We start from the raw sequence: 8551 nt of genomic DNA, 5'->3' as shown, positions 1-8551 counted from the left end.
CTGTGTGCCCCCAGAGAACTTTCACATCGTGGTCATGTCATTGAAGCCACGTCTGCAATCTGACCCAAGCAGGTGGATCCCCTGCTGCTGTGCTTCTGTCTGGGCCTCTAGTGGCTGCTGGAAACAATGGTTACCAGCTAAGCTGATAAAGAAACTCAGAGCATTCATTCTAGACAAGTGAACAACCTCTTCTTTCTGATCTAAGGCAAAAAGCATTTAATCTTTCACCATGTAGTTCTCCACAAGTGCGTCATGTCATCATTGCTACCTACTGACCCACATACTCATGGTTCATATCCCGAGAAATAGTTTGCAAAGGCGTTTTGACCTTCATTGAAACCTTAGAAAACATTTGCAAATCCAGTTCAAAAATCAACCTTAAAATATGCCGTAAAAAGGCATAGAGGTAAGAAGACACTCATGAAATCAGTCGTTGTCTCAGACATGAATAATTTTAGAGAAAGAGTGGGTTGAGTCCCTTCCCTGGGTCTCTTGCTTGTTTCCATTCTCTTCTGTGAGCAATAATCCTTTTATCTGGCTTCTTCATTATTTCAAAGGAGAAAGTACAATACCAGAATACATTCACCTATACTGTCAATTTCAGGAAAAAAATATAATGTAGTTACATATAAATTGGCCTTAATCATATTTAACCATTGCTCTCCTTGAAAATCCAAAGCTTAATAAAGAAGGTAAATCTGTTTCCATTTAGAAATTCACATATTCACACTCATACTGTTAACCGATTAACATTAAAAGTAGATGGAAATAATATACATGGAGCTAAAATAAATATTAAATAGTCCTAGACATATAGTTTGTGACTAATTATTAAAAATAGCAAATGAATTCTTCTGGTGGGTTAAACAATTTTAATTGGTTGATTAAAGGACCATTCTATTCTTCAAAAGAGATAATTATGCTAAATTTTAAGAACAATCACAATGGAGGTATTTAATGTATCTATTTCTTTATAAAATCATAATATAAAATATTTATGCAAAGGAAGCCTGTGAGAGAGGGGAGTGTAAGAGATTAATAAAATATTTGGAGTAGGTTCATCCTATGACCACACGTGTTCTGTTTTACCACCTGCAATCTCTTTAGCTGTCCATGAAGATGCTGTGCTGAATGTAGACCTGAAATTTAGACCTGAGCGCTCACATCCATGAAACATACATTGCTAAAGGAGCAAATAAACAAAGAAGAAAAACAGTTTCTGGTTTGTGGCTTCACTTTTGAACAATAACCGAAAATATTCTATATACTCAATGGCAAAAAAAAAAAAAACCCTCGGTTTTTTATTCTTATGGAGACCAAAGGATGGGAATTGACAACAGAAGGTAACATACAATGCAACCAGCCTGTGAAATCGTTCTGATTGGATCAACTGGACCATGGACAATTTCAACGCTAAGCAACTTCTCTCCATGTTTCTTTATTCATTAACGCTAAGCAATTCATTAATGAATAGATAAAGAAACATGGAGAGAAGATACATTACCTTGGCTGCCAGAGGTACAAATGCAAAAGGATTCTCCATTTTTGACTAGTAGAGCTGATGATGGATTTAAAATCAGCTTCACATTGAGGGATTTTTGTTCAAGTGTAACATAATTTGTGTTACAATATGAGGATAAAATAGGTTCTTTTGGGCTATGTTTTAGTGCATAAACACTAACAACATTAATGAATGATAAGTTACATTGTAATAATTTATTTTAAAGATGTTCCTATTTTCTTTTTTTCCCCCATTTATTTATTTTTTTGCATTTTAGGCTTTGGGGTACACGTGAAGAGCATGCAAAATTGTTGCATAGGTACACACGTGGCAGTGTGATTTGCTGCCTTCCTCCCCATCACCTACATCTGGCATTTCTCCCCTTGCTATCTCTCCCCCGCTCCCCACCCCCCAAGATGTTTATTTTCTAATAGCTCTGTCACCTGAACGACTTTCCTATGTTTCAAGTAATATTTAATTTCTAAAGAGTTTCCTAGACTTTACTCTGAGGATGTATTATGTTAACTCTCTCAAAGAGCCCTTATATTGTAAAGAGAATGTTATCTGGCAAACAAACCTCCTGGATGTCACCCATTCCTAGTTATGGTATTGCTTAAGATAAAATGGGAAAATTACAGCCTAAGGCTGTTTCCCAGTTGCCTCTTCTTAGGGAAAATAGCTGAACAGCCCCACAGAAAACATGTTGGGTAGAAGGGGCCTGTTTTCCAGGAGCTCCGGCTTCCTCGTGTTAAGGGTCTTCCCAACGAAGTGAAAGCAAAAATATCTTAGGAGTAAGGCAAATTCAGCAAACTTCTGTCCTTTTTTTAATTTTTTGAAATAAAAGTTGAGTCTGTTTTTGTATATGTATGTTCTCAAGTTGTGCCTTGTTTATTTTTTATTATTTATTTATTTATTGAGAAATAGAAAACCACTTTATTCCATGGTTTACATTTAGAGTTTATTAGCTAGTCAACATCAACACGCAAAAATAAGCGCTAACTACAAACCTCCATGATATGGTTCTGTGAAAACTACGGTGGTTCATTTGCTTTGAAACGTCACCAGTACTCTCAACTGAACGATTAATTCGACTCTACAGTTATGGAACCACCCGGCAAGGCCTCTGCAGAAACTTGGTCCCGTGGATTTCCACGTTATACATTCTCGAAGCAGGAAGTAAGGCGGCACACGGGGATGTGATATGGAACCTACCCACCGACGCAGACAGTCCCGCGGACACGGCCCGAAGGCAGGCAGGCGCCCTCAAAGCCAGCCCCCCACGGCAGCAGCTCTCGAAGGAAGCCGTGTGTCCCTCATGGCGCGGCATTGCGGGTCGCTGCAGCTCAGTCCAGCGCCGCCGCCACCTTTCCCAGGCCGGGCCAGGGGCTCTGGGAGGTGGCGAAGGACCAGCCTGTTCTCCAAGTCTCACCGTTCGCAGAAGGGAAGAAACCAAAAACACGGGGAAATCGTGGACTCCTATTTTTGAAACGTTCTAAAGTTTCCCTCGGGGTTTAGGTCAGTCTTTAAAGGAAAGTTTCCTTCGAAAGTTGAAAGTACTTTTCAGAAGCATCAAATGGTTGACATGTTGCAAAATCCTACCAATCAAAATGTTGTTTTCAAGTACAAATTTATTAAATCTTATTTCCTCTCTTCCTAAAGAGTATTTATCGCTGCTCGCTGATCTTTGGTCGCAAGAACAGAAGCGCCGCGGCCAGCTGGAGCGCGGGGCAGGAGGAAGGCGCGGCCTCCCCGCCCGCTGCAGCCGTACCCTTGGCGTACGCTTGGCGACGAGGGGCCTACATGATGTACACCTTCTCTCTCGGATTGTGAGAAGTGAAAGACTTCTTTGGTTCTTGGGCAAACGACTTTATCATCTTGACGGATAGAAAGCAGAGAATTGTAGCTGTAGACGTAGCCGTTGCGCAGCATCAAGGGCGGGTTGTTCTCGTTCATCACAACGCCGGAGATCTTGCAGACCAGGCGGGAGTTGGCACAGTGGGCCATGGGCAGGGGCTGAGCCAGCTTGTTGAGGGAGCGGCTGCACACAGGGCAGTTGGGGCTCTTGGAGCTGCCGTCCTCCTTGTAGCACTGTGGTGTCTTGATGGCGGAGAGGCCGGCCTGCAGGCTGAGGGTGAACACGGAGTTGTTTTCCAGCTGGTGTAGTCGGTAGTTGTCGTACGGGATCTGCTGGATCAGCATCCGCCACCGTGCGGGGTCCAGGAGGTCCTTGTACGGGGAGATGTGTGTGTCAGGGAGGAAGGCCAGCATGCCCATGGCCTGGCGCACCTCATCCAGCTGGCTCCCTTCTGCTTGGTTGAAGTGCTTTCTCGCCTGTCTCACGGCGTCCAATCTCTTATTTTGCCGGATGAGTTCAATGAACTCCTGGATTCTGAGGCTGAACTCCAGGCAGCTCTTCATCTTCCGGAGCCGGGACGTGTTGTCATGGCACCAGGCCAGGCAGGTGGCCGTCTCAAGTCGCTCCAGGGACTCCTCTACCTCTTCGGCCGAAACATCTTGATATTCACGAGGTCCTCGATGCCGCTCTGGCGCGCCACCCTGACAGCCGTGTTGTAGTAGCCGCAGCGCAGCAGGTGCTCCAGCATCCTGCGGCCATGCGCTTCCTCTGCCACACGCTGGCCGCCACGGGCTGCTCGCTGCTGTGCTCTTTGAGGTGCTGGATCCGGCGCTTGCACAGCTTGGCGCTCTCATCCTCAGCCTGGATGGACTCCACCGCCTTCCTCTTAAGGACGCTGAGTTTCTCCACCACGCCGTCCAGCAGGCTGACCACAGAGTCCACGGCGGGGCAGCCACTCAGCGTCTTCTCCAGCTCGGCCACCACCATAGTGACGTGGCTGGTCTCCCGGTCAATGTTCTGAGTGGCGCGAAAGCGTTTGTTCAGCGTCTCATAGGGTACCTTGAGGGTCGGATACCCCTGGACCTTCAGGGCCATGAACAACTGAGCCACTGACTCCTGCACCGCTATCTAGAAGAGGCCAAAACATTAGTAGGCGGGGGCTATTTTTTATTCTTTATTAATGTTCTTTATTAGTAAGTCGGTGTCCCATTCTCCATTTTTTTTTTAATTATTTCACCTGGAGGAAGACAAATAAAAAAGTCCTAGTAAGTAAGCATAAAAAGGAATCTCAAATCAAGAATCAAGCACACTGTGTCCTCAGGTGAGTATTCAACCCCGGGGGGTAGAGAAGTAATCCTTTGCCACTGCCTCTATTTTATTTCTCTTGAAGAAAATAAAAATCTAATAAAAGTGCTGGACCCTACAAAATTATCAAATATTGAAAGAATGATTTTTTTTTCCTGCATCAAATGAAATTTTGTTAAATGGTAGTTTCCACACAGGTATAAAATGTTGAGCAACATTAGGGATGAACCCTATGATGCGGGCAAGATAAAGAATGGTTTAGTGGGTGTTGCAATTAGCTGAGCAGTCAAGAGAAATAGAAAACAAAAAATCTTCTGTTTTGCCTTCTTTTGATCATGAATCCATTGTTACACATTTTATTTTTATTAAACAATTCTTTCCTATGCTGGAAGAGTGAAAGAGTTGAGCCATCCTAAGGACCTTAAGGTGTGACAATTTACAGAGGAGAATAGGTATAACATTGCTCATTTACTCTGAGTATAAACATAAAGAATATTTTAAAAAATAAAGTGAAATAATTTATTCCACATAGAAGCCATGGAGCTCTGTTATGCATCCTATTGTATACTAATAACTTTGGGTGGGAGGTCTTCAGGTGATGGCACATAAATGGCTTACAGATTTGCAGAGAAATAACACAAATTGAGTTAGGCTTCAGTTTACCAGTTACTGATTCTTATTAAAAGGGCATTTTGATGTGAGTCTGCACTAAGCATGTCAGTTAGAAAATAGCTCTAAAGACCATCCTTGATGGACCATTACTTTGAGATGCAAACCCTGGCTTGCATTATTAAAACATCTTGGAATCAATTCTGCACATTTCCAAACAAGCTCCCACACGGATATGACCACGTCATTAATAGAGTTCACTTCTCTGGATCCGAGACCCTTAACTCCCTAGGCCAAAACCAGGGGTCATGACATTACCTTATTTCTACAGATTAAAAGTTTTATCATCTTAATTCATGGAGAGTTGAGAGACATCAGCATCCTGCCACATATTGTTTTTCTCTCCTCAAATCCTTCTTGAGATTCCCATAATATCTAAGAGTGTAGGCATGCACATTATAGTGTTTGAGAGTCTTTACCCTACTTCTCAGTAAAAATTTCTTGTCAGCTTCTATCAGCTGAAAATAAGAAAACAAAAATAACAGCCACATTATTTTTTTTTAATGTGCCGCCATTCACAAGCAGTTATGTACAACATTTTATTAACATCATCTCAACAATCAGATAAGAAAGATATCTGCATTATCCTCATTGCACAGACAGGGATCATGAAGACTGGAGAGGAAAACCACTTATCTAATGTATTTAGCTGGGATTCTTATAGGCAGAGGTCATGTTTTCTTCCTCCTTTGTGTTTCCATTAGCCCCTAACACAGAGTCAAGTCTTTGCTAGTGTTCATTAAAAGAGATTGAACGGCAGATATGCCAAGCCATCTTCAGACTCTTACCCCGATCCTTTAAGAAAGTCTTCTGTTACGTTTTAAATAAGACAGAAACAGAGACGGCATGTTTGCAGCATGCTAGAGATCCTCTGATCTTCATTTGGAAGTGTCTACAAAGGTTTATTCAAATTATGTCCAAGGCGTGGTAGGCGCTGGTTAACCAGTGGCCTTTAATCTTGGCTATAGACTGAAATCGCCTGGAAGGCTTTAAAATACCAGTTTGTTCCATGGATAGACATTTGGATTTATCTGGGGTGGGACCTCAGCATCAGGATTTTAAAAAACTCATCTAGTGATTCTAACATGTAGTCAGAACTACTAGCCTGATTAAATGCCTAATTAACTTTAAGGTCTCTCATAGAAGATGTGCTAATTGTTTTATTCAGTAGCAAAAAATATTATTTTCTATTAGTCGTTATATATTTATTGAGAATATAAAACTGAAGAGGATAGAAACAAGTGCATCCAGTATATTAAAATAATCATAGCTTTTTTTTATTAAGTTTATATGGGTTAGTAAATAAATGTTATAATAGTGAAAATATTTTACAAAAAGTTATACCCAAGAAGAAAATATTTGCAAATATACCTAAACAATTTCTTGATATCTACTTTTTGTATAATATGGGTTAGGCATCCCTAATCTAAATATCAAAATCCAAAATGCTTAAAAATTCAAAACTTTTTGAGTGTTGACAAGACACCTCAAGTGGAAAATTTTACACCTGACTGCCTGTGACAGGTCACAGCCAAAACACAGTCACGGCTTTGCTTCATGCACAAAATTACTAAAAAACATTGTATAAAATTACCTTCAGATTATATGTACTAAGCAAATGTATAACATAAATGAATTTTGTGTCTAGACTTGGGTCCCATCCTCAGGATACCTAATTATGCATATGCAAATATTCCAAAATCCGAAAAAATCCAGAATCTGAAATACTTCTGGTCAGAAAGTCACCAGCTGAGAGGGAGGATAGATAAACAAGTGTCTAGGGTTGGAAGAGATTCACTATGAAGCGATCATCTAAGATGGAGTGAATAGATGAGGGACGGGCTCACTCGAAGCTTTCGATCATGAATTTAAAGTGAAACCAATCTAATTCGTTGGAAGCTTTTCTACAGTCACATTCAGCTGCAACAAAATTAATTTTATAACAATTTAGCAATTTTAAAAATTAAAAAGCCGATATACAGCCTTTGCCAATTTACCTGGGACGATTATGGAAGCCCCTATTCTGCCGTTTCTCCCAACTAAATAAACACTCCAGCCATGTTAAATTACTTTTGCCTTTTCAAACAAGCAATGCTCTCCTTTGCCACTCCAGGATAATTGCCACTCATCCTTTAAAGCACTGTAGATACACACCTTTTTTTCTGAGAATGTTCCCTGACCTCCCTTTTATGACAACTTTAGCACTCTCTCCTGTCGTGGTGTAGGCAGCACTGCTTCGTAATTACTTGGATGACAGGCAGTGTGACAGAGGCCATTGTTCACTGGTGTATCCCCAGTGCCTAGCACAGAGCCTGCTGTAGAGTAGCCGCCGAATAAATACTGACTGTATGGATGACTGTGAAGAAAAATTAAACATACAGAATACACACCATAAATTAGATACTCTAAATATACCATCTTCCAAAAACCCCCTAAGGATTTAGGTTTCATACATTTCTTCAGATGAAGAAATGAGACTCAGTTATGCACGTAATTTTTTGAGGATCATGTAGCTAGTAAGCAGAGGATTCAGAGTCACACCTGTTTAAAATTGGTACTCTTTTCTTTCTTTTTTTTTTTTTGAGACAGAGTCTTACTCTGTTGCCCAGGCTGCAGATCAGTGGCTCAATCTTGGCTCATTGCAACCTCTGCCTTCTGGATTCAAGCCATTCTTCTGCCTCAGCCTCCTGAGTAGCTGGGATTACAGACACCCAACATCACACCCAGCTAATTTTTGTATTTTTAGTGTAGACGGGGTTTTACCCTGTTGACCAGGCTGGTCTTGAACTCTTGACCTCAGATGATCCACCCACCTCAGCCTCCCTAAATGCTAGGATTACAGGCGTGAGCCACCTCACCCAGCCAAAAAAACTGGTACTCTTTTCAATACACCTTGCACCTTATGGATGTGCCTACCAGAGTTCTGGATTATAACCCCATCTGGTCACCATAAAGAATTCATTTCTATTGGACACTGACATGAAAGTCTTATGTTACGTTTTGTGATTGAGCAGTTTTCTCTAAAGAGAAAATAAACAAGAAGTAGCTTCAAAAAAACAGTCAAAATTTTAATAATCATTAAAATAAATCAACACAATTAAATACTCTTTTTAAAGGCCTTGAGAGAGCCATATAAAGATCTCAAAATTCAAAGATATTTTCTCATCCTGTCCCCACATTCCAAGATTAGGAAGACTGGAAAGGTATTACTTTACTATTAA

General features: G+C 41.1%; 1 protein-coding gene, 1 long non-coding RNA gene and 1 pseudogene across 3 annotated transcripts in view; 1 reads left to right on the top strand and 2 right to left on the bottom strand.

The window, feature by feature from the left end:
- The window catches only part of ZNF484 (zinc finger protein 484), a 442175-nt gene that overhangs the window by 228756 nt on the left and 204868 nt on the right, over positions 1 to 8551 (top strand). The gene's annotated exons all lie outside the window — the stretch shown is intronic.
- Positions 2438 to 2853, bottom strand: LOC108294711. The gene has a single exon (XR_001821142.2). It is a non-coding gene; the product is annotated as an uncharacterized LOC108294711 (long non-coding RNA).
- Positions 2438 to 4500, bottom strand: LOC108294704 (annotated as a pseudogene). Its single transcript, XR_001821138.2, has one exon. The product of XR_001821138.2 is annotated as an E3 ubiquitin-protein transferase MAEA-like (transcript).

The sequence above is a fragment of the Cebus imitator genome, unplaced genomic scaffold (assembly GCF_001604975.1).
Source record: "Cebus imitator isolate Cc_AM_T3 unplaced genomic scaffold, Cebus_imitator-1.0 Scaffold598, whole genome shotgun sequence".
NCBI classification, from domain to species: Eukaryota; Metazoa; Chordata; class Mammalia; order Primates; family Cebidae; genus Cebus; species Cebus imitator.
Note: the sequence above shows the minus strand (reverse complement) of the source record. Positions and strands in the feature narration are given on the sequence as shown.